The 10,828-nt window shown below is 41.1% G+C and overlaps 1 protein-coding gene and 1 long non-coding RNA gene across 2 annotated transcripts in view; both read right to left on the minus strand.

Annotated features, from left to right (window-relative positions):
• LOC145446572 (uncharacterized) overlaps positions 1-9,524 on the minus strand; it is a 203,627-nt gene extending 194,103 nt beyond the window's left edge. The window contains exon 1 of the long non-coding RNA XR_013917308.1: positions 9,507-9,524. This is a non-coding gene — a long non-coding RNA (uncharacterized LOC145446572). The remainder of the gene's footprint in view (positions 1-9,506) is intronic.
• LOC145446543 (signal recognition particle subunit SRP54-like) overlaps positions 1-9,525 on the minus strand; it is an 87,447-nt gene extending 77,922 nt beyond the window's left edge. Inside the window, exon 1 of the mRNA XM_080324876.1 lies at positions 9,516-9,525. The gene's annotated coding sequence lies outside the window, so the exon portion shown is untranslated. The remainder of the gene's footprint in view (positions 1-9,515) is intronic.
• Positions 9,526-10,828: the final 1,303 nt, after the last annotated feature.

The following is a 10,828-nucleotide window of genomic DNA, read 5'->3' on the forward strand; positions in this document are numbered from 1 at the left end:
TAGATGCTTTATTCAAATATAGTAATTCTCAACCTCGGATTTTGAACTGGGCCACGGAACATTTTCAAATTGGAATGGAGTCGCTACCATAAAAGGTTGGAAACCACCGGATGTGCGGTGTTTCTATAGCTCAGTGGCGCGCAGTGCTCACCGGCATCAGGATGATAAATAATCTCATCGGTGTGACATGAATATGACTTAACGATGTACATTGTACTATTACGCTTCCTGCATTTTCGAAGTCATCATCGTTCACCAGCTCTACCGCTAACTCTGATCACGTGGGCGGAGAGAGGATCAAAATTATATAGTAATATATAGAAGAACCAATAATATTGGCTGACAATAACAGACTGTAGCATGTAGCTATACAGTTACTAACGGATCTTTTTAGCAGTTCTACGTGTGCGTGAGCGATACAACACCTTTTTGCGCGTATATTCAACTTTATAATCGTTATTTGATTCAAGATAAATGGCCATCAATGTGCCTTAACCCAGGTAGCAAAATGTAATGTCTTTGCATCATCACTCATATTTCGAAAATTCAATTCGACTTGAATCGTGACTTGACTTGTGACTTGACTTGACTTGACTTGACTCGAGTCACCTTTGAAAATCGATTGACTTGACTTGACTCGAGTCAAAATGCGGAATGACTAGAGATGACTCGAAGGTAGTGACTTGATCCCAACACTGCACCTATGTCACTTGCATATAACGGTTTAGTATTGACGTCTTCGCCGATGTTGATAACTAACTTTTTATCCATTCCGCTGCAAACTCTAAACTGCGTGTGCAGTGTGCACATTTTTACCCCGTCGGTATCGATCCCACAGCTTTTTTCGTAATGGTGATCAATAGGACGATTTTCCAACTAAAAAGTGGACGATTTTGTCCTAAAAAATAAAAATGTTGACATTTTTTATCTTAAAAACGTAATTTTGACAAAATCCTTCCCTCGTGTATATAAATTAGGCGTAATCTTAGAATTGTACTACTTATCTTCATTTCTGGCTTGAGCTGTCTGTTCTTACGAAGTATAGTTTGGCATGAAAAAAGTTAGTGACTGAAAAACTGACAAATTATTAGATGAAAAAACAAATTATTTTAGCGAAATCAGGACCTATGCAGAATTCCAGTAGTTACATAACACATTATTACATTGAAATTTGTTGAAGTACAACGAAAGATACTTTCCTACATTCTCGGGTAGAATGTGTCTGTCCTTATTAAGTAGCTTGCCAAGAATGCAGAAAGAACGTTCAACAGCATCAGTTGGTGGCTGGCAATACTGAAGTTGTGCGCACACTAATGGTTGCAGTGTAGCGAGGTAGCGTAGTGCGGGGGTCGCTAACTCAAATGGGTCGCGGGTCACAGGAATTGAACTGCGCGTAGTGCGAAGAAAATATCAAGAATAATTCAAACCTCACAGCAATCAAAAACTAGGGAGTCAATTCGTAAATTCATTTTGCAAATTTAAGGCCGCCAACACATCCTAATCGAATTAAGTGTTGACGGCTACATAATATTCCTTCTACTGCCACAGATTAGCCACCCCGTGGACTAAAGAATCGATATTGGGGTTAGCTAGTGACGGGGCTTGCTGGAAAACTATCTCCTCGTAAAGCTTGGTCTTTTGGGGAGCCCGAAATCGTGTTCTAAGCGTTTCGGTCTGGACAGTGGTGGGCCATTGCACGTCAAGGCAATGTGCCCATTGATATCAGCAAATCCTACATCCATGGAATGATATTACCACCACTGAAGCCGTATCAGCTAGTGAAGAATAGGCCTACTGATATTGGGCTCAGGAGAATAGCATACTTTGAACAATAAGAACAACAAAAACAACAATATGTTTAAACTTAAACCGAACATTAAATAACGCGGAGTGTTTTCGTGAATGGAATGAATTGCATGATAAATGAAAGGATGCAGTGATCTATCCTACTCTGCCTCAGTGGGATAGTATCGCTAAACAAACCAAACTTTTATTCTACGAAGACCTATAGCTGACATTGAAATATTGTGATTATTTGATATATAATCATTTCGTCGGTGTGTATGCAGTATATTTTTTCATGTTTCAGTCATAGTTGGTTGAGCAGATTATTATTATATTCTTTATTCACAGTAAGAAACTGGTCAATACACACATAATCCGGGGAGCAACCTGCACCCAAAGGAAAATGGCGAGATTGGAGTAAATTTTTTTAAATTTCAGTAATGCAGTAAAATTGTTATTCCTATGCAATACATGGAGTCTAAGTCAGATTACAGAATTGCAGTAGATTAAGAATTGGCAAGGGTTACAGAGCAGAGGTAGAGATGACTGAAAATGAAGAATCGAAATTACAGAAATGATACTGTTATTCACTAGTATAATTTTAGTCCAGTGGTGCATTCAACGCCTTCCGAAGAATATGCACAGTGCCCAATAACGTGATCTTCTAGATCATGTCGAATCGAACGTTACCCGGAATCTGTCGGATATGTCTCATGAGTTTTTTGCTTACGACCCCTGTAGCGCCAATGACTATCGGTACAATGTTTATTTTGCATCGCCACATTTTCTCACATTCCATTTGAGGTCTGCGTATTTGGACTGCTTTTCTGATTCTTTTTGTTGTATATTGTGATCAGCTGGGACAGCCAGTTCAATGAACAAGCATTCTCTTTTCTTTTTTAGTTTGATGATCATATCCGGGCGGTTGCTTCTGATTTCGCGGTCAGTTATAACTGGTACATCCCACAGAATTTTTACCTGGTCGTTTTCTGTCACTGGTGCTGGGCTGTAATCGTACCAAATTTTTGTCGAAGTGGTGATGTTAAAATGTTTGCATAATTCAAGATGAATGTAGTGACCAATCCTATTGTGTCTCCATGTGTATTCGGTAGCTGCAAGTGCACCACAGCCGGACATGAGATGTGCCACAGTTTCATTTTGGTTGTGGCACATTCTGCATTTGCCGTCCGTGTTTTGCTTCAGAATTCTTTTGCGATAGTATTTTGTAGAAAGCGATTGGTCTTGTGCTGCGAAAATGAATCCTTCGCTTGCCGGTTTCAGACCAGAGCTGGATAGCCAGGTCCATGAAAGCTCGTCTACATGGGGCTGTGAAGTCAATGCCTCTTCATGGACAGCACAAGAAGTTGACTCCCATATCGTTTCTCTCATTTTGAGCGTTGCATTTTTGTATCGAACTTGTGCTGCTTTTGCTATTGTTGTGGGTTTGGCAACAGTGTTTTCAGCAGTGTACAGGTTAGCTCAGGGGTGGGCAAACTTTTGAGCTCGCGGGCCGCATTCAACATGTGAATCCGTTCGCGGGCCGCACTATATAAAATTATGATTATAAACTAAAACGCAATATTGATATTTGATTATATATATGCCATATTTGATTATATATACCATGTTAGCTTCAAACACGCTTCTACTATGTGTAGATACAATATAAATACCCCAATTCTACTCATACACACAACGAATCTACCTAAGACACGCCCGAATCGTTTTTTATAAGCACATCACTGAAATAATTAAAAATTGAGTGGCCAATCTGAAATCCCACTCGTAATCCAAAGTATGTCAATCTCGGTGAAGCTATTCCGCTGCGATATTAAGTATTCACCTTAGATGAGTGGTTCTCAAACTTTTTAAGACGCCCCCCCCCCTCATGATGGTGGAAGACTTCGCGCCCCCTCATCGTCATATCACAAAACGCAACTAGGATGCTAGCAAACCTAATGGGTAGTTTGATGGCATGGGAGGTAACGACTGTGGATGAGAGATTTATAAACATGTAATTCAGACAAAATACACAGCAATAATAACTATGAATTTGGTGTAAATCGCGAAATTTTTTTTAGTCGAGCTCAACTTCGCCCAATCATATGCTTTCAAGGGGGGCGCGCCAATCAGTTTGAGAACCACTGTCTTGGAATTATCATGGTGTAATATACTAAGAAAAAGTTAATCAAGTCCCTGCATTAATTCGATTTTAGTACGCATTTTGTCAATATTTTTTAAAAGTTTCTTTAGACTCTCGCGGGCCGCACAGAACGGTGTTGCGGGCCGCATGCGGCCCGCGGGCCGTAGTTTGCCCACCCCTGGGTTAGCTGTTTCTATGTTGACTTCTCTGATGTACTTGTCGTGACGATAGCTCAGAGATTTTGTTTTGCGCTGTTTGTCTTCCTGTGCAATGAGTTTGCAGTAAATGTTATCGCTGTTGTTGATGTACTGCGACAAGCCAATGATTTCTGTTTTGAAAGTTTGTTCAATTTCTTGTAGTCCTCGACCACCTTTTTTTCTGGGGATGTACAGTCTTTGTGTATCAGATTTTGGGTGATGCATGTGGTGCATTGTCATCAGTTTTCTCGTCTTTGTGTCCAATTTTTCAATTTCATCTTTGCGCCAGTTCACCACATCAAAGCTATATCTCAAGACAGGCACTGCAAGACTGTTTATGGCATTGATTTTGTTTTTGGAATTGAGTTCAGTTTTGAGAATTGATTTGAGCCTGCTAATGTATTCTTTTTTTAGACTTGATTTCATTGCAGCATGTTTAATGTTGTCGCTTTCACAGATCCCTAGATATTTATAGTGATCTTCAGCATTCAATTCTGTTATGGTTTCGTCCATTTTGAAGTTCATGTCGCCAGTGCTGGTGGCTCTTCCACGTCGTATGGTAAGTTTTGAGCATTTATCCAAGCCAAATTTCATTTTTATATCTTCCGAAAACTCATGAACAATTTTCATTTGGTTATTCAGGTCCGTATCGGATTTCGCATACAGTTTCAGATCATCCATGAACAAAAGGTGATGAATCTTTTGACCTTCAGAATTTGCTGCTTTTTTCATCACGTATCCGGTTTCATTTTTTCTCAGCAACTCACTGAGTGGAGCTAAGCTGAGGCAGAATAGAAGTGGTGAGAATGAGTCGCCTTGGAAGATACCATTGCATATCTGAATTGTACAGGTTTCTGTTTCACCTTGGTCATGTTTGATCAACAGTTTTGTATGCCAATTTTTCATTGAATTTTCAATAAATCTGATGATGATCGGATTCATTTTGTACATACGCATTGTTTTCAGTATCCACGTGTGAGGGACTGAATCGAAAGCTTTTTTGTAGTCTATCCATGCCATGCTGAGGTTAGTGTGTCTGCTCTTGCAGTTTTCAAGAACGGTTTTGTCAAGGAGCAGGTGGTCCTTACAGCCAAGGGCGCCTTCCTTGCAACCTTTCTGCTCAGGCGGTAGAAGATTTTCTAGGTGTTTGTAGCTTCGTTTTGCCAGGATTTTGGTCAGTGTTTTGTACATGGTTGTCAGGCATGTTATTGGCCTGTAGTTCTTGGGGTCCCTGGTGTTTTCATTTTTTGGAATAAGATAGGTGATCCCTTGTGTGAACCAGGCTGGGATCTCGTGCGAGCTGGTTGAGGATAAAAGCTCATTGTAGGTCACCGCTAGGTAACTATGTGTTGCAGTTAGTTTTTTTAGCCAAAAGTTTTTGATCTGGTCAGGACCAGCTGCTTTCCAGTTCAGTGAACTTTTTAGGGCCTCCTTGATTTCTTGTTTTGTGATTTCTGACCATTGCTGTTCTGGTGTTTGTAGATGGTCAGTGTGGAGGTCTTGTATCCAATTTGCATTTGAGTTGTGCAATTTTTTGGTTTCCCATATTTTCTTCCAAAATGATTCCACATCCGCAGTGGCTGGTATTTTGCTGCTGGTAATTTTTTGATTTGACTTTTGTTTCATCATTCGAAAAAATTGTCCAGGTTTGCGAGCAAATAACAAATTTTGGCGATATTGTGTTTCTCGTTTTTTATATCGTTTCAATCGTTGTGCTTTGGCGCATATTCTCATTTTTAATTCTTCTTGCAACATTGTCACTTCACTTTTTCTGTTGACTGCAGTTTGGTTTGGTGCTCCAGTTCTATTCTTTTTACTTTATTTTTTACTTTGCGGGAAACATTTCCTTTTTTTAGTTCTGAGAGTATCGCAACGTCACACCTTAGTTTTGCGATTTTGTTTTCAATTCTGCGTTGCCAAGCTGGCGTATGGCTTCCCCTTTTTTTGTTGACAGTTCTTGGTATTATGCAGTGCCTTTCTGAGATAACTGCCGCAGTGCTGTAAATGAGGTTTTTGAATGTTGTCAAGGGACATTGTGATCTTTCTCCTTGTTTGTCATTTAGAGTTGCAGGTAGTATGGTTTCTGTCAAAATTTTGTTCGCTACTGCAATATCAGTTTTCAGTTTCTTTGTAATTTGTAGGTCAGGTAACTGCACTCTGTCATTTACATTCAACGTGGATTTCATTCGGTCGATGATTTGATTTTTGATCTCCAATTCTAATTCCGTGTCTATGTCGCCATCGTTAGGTGTTGTTGATTCATTCGGGTGCCCGGTGGTATTTTGTAATTCTACTTCTGCGATGTTCGGGACATCAAGTGATTGCTGTGGGTTCAGGTCATCTTGGCCGAATTGCAGTTCCAGTGCCTCAGAGTTTTCTATGTTTTTGTTACACATTTCTCCCTCGATTTCTGCGAGTTCTTGTTCAGATAATTTTTTATTTTTTATTACACAACGTCTCATTGTTGCCAGGGTATTGGCAGTCATGGTTGGAGAGTTGTTAGTTCTCTCTTTCCATTTTTGAAAAGTTCCTTCGGTTACTCCTGCCGAGTTTTCAAATTTGGCTAAGAAGTAACATCTCATTATTTCTTTATACTCTTCTTTACTCCATCTGTGTCTCTTCTTTTTTCTTTTGCAGCAGAGCTGTTTTGTGAGCCACAGTTCGGTGTTGCACAGGCGCCATGTTGAGAAATAACTTCTCTTTGGTGTTCCTGTGTGGTCGGAGCTGACGAGTCCTCTGGGGTCATCCGCTTGGTCCCACGGCGGGTACGTCCAGGTGCGATATATCCAGATCGTTTCGAAGGCATCCACAGCAGTGATGCGTCAGTTCAGAAGTTAGGTTAATTTAAAGTAATTAATTAGTGGCGCTTATCTCCCTTATGGGTCTGGTGTAGAGCCCGACCGATATTGGATTTCTGAGCCGATACCGATAAGACCGATATCCAGTACCTCCACCGATAACCCCGATATATTCAGCCGATATTCAAAAGATATGAAATCTAGCTCAAGGCCCATATGTAACACCTCAGAGCATTTATTTCAACAACTTTACAGCCATTGATATGCTTGAACATGAAATAAATGATCTAGGGCAGTGGTTCTCAACCGGGGGTCCGTGGACCCCTGGGGGTCCGTGAAGCATTTTCAGGGGGTCCGCGAAGCCTCTAAGTTTGCAACATGATTGATTACTTAATTTTTTAAGCTACTAAGTTCATGAGGCAGATTGGCTTCGTAACTGCTACACCTTCAGGACTTACATAAACAGAATGGTCGTCTGAAATGAAATATCCACGCTAGTGGTTCTTAACCGGGGGTCCGCGAGACCTCTAAATTTGCAAAATGACTTATTACCAATTTGTAACTTTTTTAAAATTAGGGAAATGACGGGACAATTTCGCTTCAAAACTACTAAGGCTTCAGGAGTCACATCAATAGAATGACACTATATGATATGAATAATCCGACCATGCAAACCAACTTTTATTACCAATAGCATAGGCCTACTTATACAAGCATATTGTAGTTTAGAGATGTTTTGTTTAGGTTTGGTGAAAATTATTTTTTCCTAAAAAGGGGTTAAATCCACATCATGTTATCCATTTTCTCCTATGTTATAGCCTACATATGTGGCAGTCCTGCTCTACAATACTGCTCCTTATATCAGTTGTATAATAATTGCGTCGTGGTTTCACTTACTTTTTTGTATCCAGCCGCTTCGGCGGTAGGACACTCGATAAAGTCTCTCCAGCAGTTGCTGAATCGTGTGTGATTAACTCAGGTATTTTACACATATAACCACTATATATTCCAGAATATCTTGAAAATGAGCTGCAGACAGAAGCGACTAGTCTGGACGTGATAACTTTATTGAAATCTATTTCTCAATTTGGGTGTCAAATAATATGTTTCGATGACACACGAAGGTGTCGTCGGAAGAGTCAGGTGGCAATGTTACATTCGCCTCCACCTTTACCATTTTGGAAATGGATTTTCGGCACTTGTTCATATCACATCCAAATGCGTGAATTTTCAAGACACGGCCACATAATTTAAGAAATGCAGCTGCAGAATACACTTCGGAATAATAATATTCCAGCCAATTTGTACATATAGTATGATTTTATTGTCAGGAACGGTCATTATGTGGCTGTTTATCACAAGCCTATAGTTGATATATGCAAATGACAGATGCCGGTGGCAAGAGAATTGGGCTAAATTTGAACTAAAACTTGAGGGGGTCCGCGGGGTCCGTGACGGTCCAAAAGGGGTCCGCGAAGACAAAAAGGTTGAGAACTAGGGATCTAGGGGCTATAAAAATATATCAAAAGCACCAATCCAGCAGTTGCAGATTACAGTTCACGAAGCACAATTTCTCGGCCCTTTCTCTCCAAGGAGTGAACTTCTGTGGTCTTCCATAAATGATGTGTTTAGTACTAAACATAGAGAGCAGTCTTTCACTTGGTACCATAGTTAGTGGCACAGCAAGAATTGGAAATCTTTCTTCATTTCGGTTCCACCGCTCCCTTGCAGGGGATCTTTCCTTCAATGGTTTCACCAAATATTGATATTAATATTGATAATCTTCTGGCAGTGCACCTGGAGCCTTCAGCACATCATTAACAAATAGCTGAAGAGAGTGTGCAAAACAACTCATATTGTCCACATCTGCAACTGCTCCACCCATCCCCTTTGGGCCTTTTACGCTCTTTTGTCAGAGTTGGCCAATGTCATCACGGAATCAAAAATTTTCGTATCAATTATTGGCTTTACTCCACGTTTGCTTGATTTTCTTGCCCTCTATGCTCGCATATTTCCTATCATGGTGGCCCCGCAGGCCTCAGTCAGACGACTTCATACATTACTGGTATAATTAGCTCTGTTGGTACCGAACCAATAGCACTATCTTCAGAGAAATGTTTCGACGCCATGCTTTTCTCTATCATCACGAGGGTCAGTCCAGCATGATTGAAGTTCCCATTTCTCTTACTGATTGAAATCTTCTGCAGACAACAGCTGCTCTCTGTCTTTGGTGATCGATTACTCCAGGGGGATTCCCACGAAGTCAGTGGGGCATAACGGTGGTTAGTTATCTATAATATTTTTCAGATAGGCACGCCTACTGCCCGGTATGCAGTATGCACTATATGCAGCTTAGCCATTTATTTTTATAATTTACCGTCCTCACGTCTTCTATCGACTTCTCTGACTCCCTGCCACCATGTTGTGACGTCACGAAAATGGCCGATATATTTTTAACTTCAATGGCCGATACCGATATTTCTCTCCAAGCGTAATATCGACTCGATATTATCGGCGAGCCGATAATCGGTCGGGCTCTAGTCTGGTGCACCACGGTCTGAAATTACCTCCTGGTATAAGTACTCTTAATACAACCAAATACTCTAATTATTATTATTATTAATATGGTTAAAAGTTGTAGTGGCGCTTATCTCCCTTATGGGTCTGGTGCACCACGGTCTGAAGTTACCTGCTGGTATAAGTACCCTTGCAATGTATTTCAACCTCGTCTATATACGACGTCTATATACGAATCAAATCTTAAAGGATTCTACGACACGATAGCACGAATTCAGCCACAGGGGTTAATAGGTCGGGCTGGACTAATAGGTTATAAGTCGTGAATGGGATGTCATGATTACAGCACGACTCAATGAGAAAGGACCGTTGAAAATCGTATCTTGCACAATTCAGTAGAAAATGGTCGACGGTTTCGGCGATATTACAATGGAGACTTAGCGGAGGATGTTCGAGTATCTGAACATCCTATTTTGAACGAATGGGCGTTAAGCCTACAATGGCCGGAGCGCAGACGGAACATGATCACCTCGAATTGCCGACATGCATGCATTGAGGGGAAATTCATTTGAAATGCAACTATGGAAACGCTTATAATGCATCCCTTTATCTTCACATGCGTACAGTTCCTGCCAAAGAGTTCGCGAATATTGGCGCACAAGTGACTTAGCTTCTCCGATGGTCACCTCAGGGACCTGACGATTCTGGCCAGACAAAGCCGCGGATGTTGCTTCGCGGTCGGCGATCTCGTTGCCATGGATACCTTTGTGACTGGGAATCCATCCAAATTCTACCTCTATACCTCTTCCAGTAACCCGCTCAAGCAAGGGGAAAAACTTGTTAAAGATATCTGTCGGCGCAGTGAGAGGGTTGGATATCGTGTTCAACACACTAAGCGAGTCTGAAAGAATCACATATTTGTCTTCTTTGCATCCATATTCGGAAACCCAGGCCAGTGCATGAAGAATCGCTAAAAGTTCAACAGGAAATACGGAATGATAAACATGACAAGTTCTAATAACCGATACCGAACGAGAGGGGATATAGAAACCGTAAGCGGTTGCTATTGAGGTCTTGGACCCATCTGTATATATCTCGATAGCTCCGTCGTGGCATTCAAACATATAGTCGTGGAAACATGCTGTTATGACATCTTGAGTAACATTCTTCGGGTGTAAACGCAGCAGTTGCGTATTGACGATTGGTGGCCGGGTCAGCCACGGAGCTTGATAGTGGGAGAGGGTTTTCTCCACTGAAATTTCCCGAAACAACGGGACGTTGGAGTGAATGTTATACGTGACAAAGCTAGGTCGAATTAGCCCATATATCTCGTGCCATGACTCTTGCAATAGCCCAAGTGCGGAATGTTGATCTGTATTTTGTTTGAG

The sequence above is a fragment of the Botryllus schlosseri genome, chromosome 9 (assembly GCF_051294905.1).
Source record: "Botryllus schlosseri isolate E-star chromosome 9, Bs_hap1, whole genome shotgun sequence".
Classification (NCBI taxonomy): Eukaryota; Metazoa; Chordata; class Ascidiacea; order Stolidobranchia; family Styelidae; genus Botryllus; species Botryllus schlosseri.